Below are 5,623 nucleotides of genomic sequence, written 5' to 3' on the forward strand. Positions count from 1 at the left end.
TTTTACTACTAAATATATTATGATTTTCATTTTGTTGTTGTGATTGTATTCCAAGGTGGCTATAATTTCAGTTCTTTAAAATTTGCTCTATAACTTAATTCATGTAACTTTGAAAACTTAGTTCTTCAATTTTCTATGTTAAAGAAAAATGTTATTTAATTGTTTGACAGATTTATACATATGTATAATTATGTAATTATGTAAATACCATATATGGACATATGTATAATTATGTAAATATGTAAAATTAAATTTGTTAATTATCTTTATCAATTTGTATATAATTTTCAGTCTTTTTTTTCTGTTTTTTATTTTCTAAGACAGCTGTGTGTGTTAGAATCTCCCAATATAATGATAGATGTGCTTATGTCTCTTTATAGTTATAGGACTTCCTCACTCATGTATTAAAATTTATTTTTAAGTTAAGCCAGTTACTTTTAACCCACATTTAAATATATGTTAAAACTAACAATTAGAGTAAACCAAAATATATAAATAAGTAAATACATAAGAGACACTATTTAAGTGTCTCTTAAACTAAATGCTTAAACTAAAATTTAAGATTAATGATTTTTTTCTGCCTCCTAGCCCAAAGCAAGTTATTCATTTTAATGTGTGTTTTTATCTTATTTAGGTCTAATAGTATAAATAATAGTAGAGTTTTTCCTTACCAGAAATTTCTGAATTTACAAGGAGGAACTGAAATTTGTTCTGCAAAAGAAAGCCTAGTTTTTTCAGTGTATATTTACATTACTTTATGTATTATTATTTTAGAGTTATGTGAAGTTCCTTGATATGTTTTCAACCAAGGTCTATCTTGCCATTTGAGTATAGTCACTTTTGCCAAAACTGTGCAACACTGTAACATTCACTTGTCTATGCCAAAAAATTTGGAAGGGAACTCCCCAGCCAACTGACTGGAAGAGATCCATATTTGTGCCCATTCCAAAGAAACGTGATGCAATGAAATGCAACAATTATTGAACAATATCATTAAAATCACATGAAAATCAAAATGTCACTGAAGAAAATTCAAAATCAGCTGGCATACACTGGCATGGAACTTACAGAAACTGAAGCCAGATTCAGAAAAGAATATGGAACAAGGGATATCATTGTTGATATCAGATGGATCTTAGCTGAAAGCAGAGAATATCAGAAAGATTCTTACCTGTGTTTTATTAATTATGCAATGGCATTGGAGTGTGTGGATTATAACAAATTATGGACAATATTGTGAAGAAAGAGAATTCCAGAACACTTATTTGTGCTCATGCAGAATCTATACATATATGAAGAGGCAGTATTTAAAAAAATAAAAAAAGAAGGGGAATACTGTATAGTTTAAAATAAGGAAAGGTTTGTGCAAGAGTTGTATCTTTTCACCATACTTACTCAGTTTGTATACTGATGAAATAATCTAAGAAGCTGGATTATATTAAAAGTGTATCATCAGGATTGGAGGAAGACTTGTTAACAACCTGTGATATGCACATGACACAATCGTGCTTGCTGAGAGGGAAGATGACTTGAAACCCTAATGAAGATTGAAAACTTCAGTATGGACATGCCTCAACATAAAGAAAACAGAAATCTTAACAATTGGACCAACAAGCAACATCGTGATGAGGCAGAAAATAATGAATTTATCTAGGATTTCATTTTACTTGAATCCATAATCAATACCCACAGAAACAGCAGTCAAGAAATCAAAGGATGTATGGTTTGTCTCTGGCTTTCAATGTATATGAGTTACAATAAAACCATAAAACCACACTTACAACCATCTGTTATTTGGGATTTAATCTATACCTTATCATTAACAATAGGCACTACATACAAAGTTTTAGCACAGAATTTGCTGGTCTTATCATTCTTAGATGTTTAAAGACTCATAAAGATCAAATTTATAAAGTTACTGATAAGAAAATACAATAATAATGACAAAAAGTCATTTAGCTTACATCAAACCAACTCATACAGAGTCATCATAAAGGAAGCCAATTGTAAATTTTGGACTACCTTTATTGCACTGAAGATTGTGGTAGTTAAGGTTATGTGTCAACTTGGCTGGGCTTGGTATTGAGTGGCTGGGCAGATGGATATAGTATTCCCTGTGTCAAGACTGGTAGTTAAGTCTATGGTGGAATCTGTCTCAAGCAGCTGAATAACTGCTTTAGAGATGTGATCTTTTTCCGGTATATAAGGAGTTTGGGGAATGATCTCCAGCTTTGACATGTTTGAATCCTACATGCAGCCGAGTTGTTATTCAGCAGCCTCTCATGTTGTCTGCCGATCTTGGGATTCTTAGTGGATTTGAATTAATGACTTGCCACGTACTTTGGTAATATTGGGACTGTGACATTTTTGTCGACCTTGGGCTTGTCAGCCTCAGGTGTCAATAGCTGCCTGAGTGAAGAAAACCTTCAGCTCCAATGGGCCAGGAGCAAGAGACAGAGCTGAAGCCCAAGATAGAGGAGTTTTCATCCTGTCTCCAGAGCCTGGCACTTTGAACTCAGACTTCTAGCCTCCCAAACTGTAAGAGAATAAACTCCTGCTTGTTAAAGCCATCCACCTGTGGTATTTCTGTTAGAGTGGCATGAGGTAAACCAAAACAGCAAGCCTGCTACATAAAACCTACTTCAGATCTTAAATAGCAAAGATGTCACCTTGAGGACTAAGGAATGCTTGACCCAGTTTATGTTATTTTCAATTGTCTCATATATATGCAAAAGCTGAACAATGAATAAGAGAAACTGAAGAACTGATATATTTCAATTATGTTATTGGTGTAGAATATTGAATATACCATGGACTATCAGAAGAACAATGAAATACACCTTTTAGGAAGTACAACCAGAATGCTCCTCAGAAGCAAGGATGGTGAGACATGGTATTAGAAGATGATATCAGGAGAAACAACTCCTGGAGAAAGACATCATGCTTTATAATGTGGAGGGCCAGCCAAAATGAGGAAGACCATCAAAGAGATGGATTGACACAGTGGTTACAACAATAGGCTTGACTATATCTACTATTGTGGGCAAATTGCTGTTTTGTTATATGTCTGGTGACATAGTGTCTAAGACATTTGACCAATAACCAGAAAGCTGGCAGTTCAAATCCACCAGCCACTCTGTGGAAGGAAGACTGGGCAATCTTCCTCCATACAGATTTACCACTTCAGAAACCCCAAGGGGGTTGCTATGAGTTAGAATTGACTAAATATGGTTATATGAGCTCAGGGAGGGGGTCCAGGAAGGAAGCAAGGCAGAGTGGTGTGTATGGAGTGGCCTGAGGGGGGTCGGGAAGGTATTGAGGCAGGGTGGTGGGTTTGGAGAGGCTGAGGGAGATCAGAGAGTGAGCAGAGCAGTTTGGAACAACTAAGGGGATGAATTTGTCTGTCAGTTTGTTGTATTGTGGTGGCTAAGACAGACTTAGATGGAAGAAGCCATCCACTTCTCAAAGAATTGGCCAGTGAAAACCTTATGAATAGCAGTGAAACACTGTCTGATATATTACTGGAAAACTTTAGGAATAGCTCTGAAAATTGTCCAATATAGTGCCAGGAAATGAACCCCTCAGGTCAGAAGTCACTCAAAATATGACTAGGGAAGAGCTGCCTCCTTAGAGTAGAGCTGACCTTAATGATATGGATAGAGTAAAGTTTTTCAGGACCTCAATTTGCTGATATAACATGATTTAAGATGAGAAGAAACAGCTGCACACATCCATTAGTAATCGGAACATGGATTGTACAAAGTATTAATTGTACAATATCATTAATATCACACACAAGTAAAATCTTACTGAAGATAATTAAAGTATGAATCTAGAAAAATTGAAAAATGAAATGCAACGCTTAAAGATTGATATCCTAGGCATTGTTGTTGTTACTTGCTGTCAAGTTGGACCCAACCCATAGTAACCCCTCCTTGGGTTTCCGAGGCAGTATCACTATGGAAGTAGATTGCCCCATCTTCCTTTTGAGGAGTGGCTGGTGGGTTTGAACTGCCAGACTTCTGGTTAGCAGTCAAGTGCCTTAGGCACTATGCCACCAGAACTCCCATCTTAGGCATTAGTGAGCTGAAATGGACTGGTTTTGGACATTTTCAATCAGACAATCCTGTATCTACTCTGCTAGGAATGAAAAATTGAATAGGAATGACATGATATTCATAATCAAAAAGAAAGTTTCAAGATCTATCTTGAAGTAATATGCTGTCAGTAATAAGATAATATCCATACACCTACAAGAAGGTCCGTTAATATTACTATTGTTCAAATTTACACACCAACCACCAAAGCCAAAGATGAGGATATTAAAGATTTTTACCAGCTTCTGCAATCTGAAATTGACTGAACATGCAATCAAGATGTGTTGATCATCACTGGTAATTCCAATCCAAATGTGGGAAAAAAAGAAGAATCACTGGTAGTTGGAAAAAAAATGGACTTGGTTATACAAATAATGCTGGAGACAGCATGAAAGAATTTTGCAAGACCAACAATTTACAAATACCTTTTTTCAACAACACAGATGTCAGCTATACATGTGGACTTCATGAGATGGAGTACACAGGAATCAGATTGACTATATCTGTGGCAAGAGGCAATGAAGAAGTTCAATATCTTCAGCTAAAACAAGGCCAGGAGCTCATTGTGGAACAGACCATCAATTGTTCATATGTAAATTCAAGTTGAAAGTGAATACAATTAAAAGAAGTTTACGACAGCCAAAATATGACCTTGATTATATCCCTCTTGAATTTAAGGAACATCTAAAGGATAGATTTCATGCAATGAATACCAATGATTCAAAACCAGAGGAATTGTGGGATGGCGTCACGAACATCTTGCATGAAGAAAGCAAAATCTCATTAAAAAGAAAGGGAAGGAAGAAAAGACCAAAATAGATGCCAGAAGGGACTCTGAAACTTGATCTTGAATGAAGAGTAGATAAAATAAATGGAAGAACTGACAGGATAAAAGAGCTGAACAGAAGATTTCAAAGAGCAGGTTGAGAAAGCAAAGTTAATTATTATAAAGAAATGAGCTGGAGTTAGAATACCAAAAGGGAAGAACATACTCAGCATTTCTCAAGCTGAAAGAACTGAAAAAAATTCCAGCCTCGAGCTGTAATACTGAAAGGTTCTCCGGGCAATAAATTGAATGACACAGGAAACATCAAAAGAAGATGGAAGGAATGTTGGGTGCCATCGAGTCGTTTCTGAATCATAGCGACCCCATGCACAGCAGAATGAAACACTGCCTGATCTCACACCAGCTCCATGATCCCTGCTATACTTGAGCCCATGATAGCAGCCACCATGTCAATCCATCTCATTGAAGGCCTACCCCTCTTTCATCGACCCTCCACCCTACCAAGCATGACAACATGACCAAAGGAATGGTCCCTTCTGACAACATGACCAAAATAGGTGAGATGAAGTCTGGCCATTCTCACTTCCAGGGAGCATTTCAGGTGCACTTCCTCCAGGACAGATCTGTTAGTTCTTTTAGCAGTCCATGGTACTTTCAACATTCTTTGCCAGCACCACAACTCAAACGCATTAACTCTTCTTTGGTCTTCCTTATTCTTTGTCCAGCTCTCACATGCATA

This window comes from Orycteropus afer, unplaced genomic scaffold (assembly GCF_000298275.1).
Source record: "Orycteropus afer afer isolate SDZICR_OR568_19922 unplaced genomic scaffold, OryAfe1.0 scaffold00116, whole genome shotgun sequence".
Lineage (NCBI taxonomy): Eukaryota > Metazoa > Chordata > Mammalia > Tubulidentata > Orycteropodidae > Orycteropus > Orycteropus afer.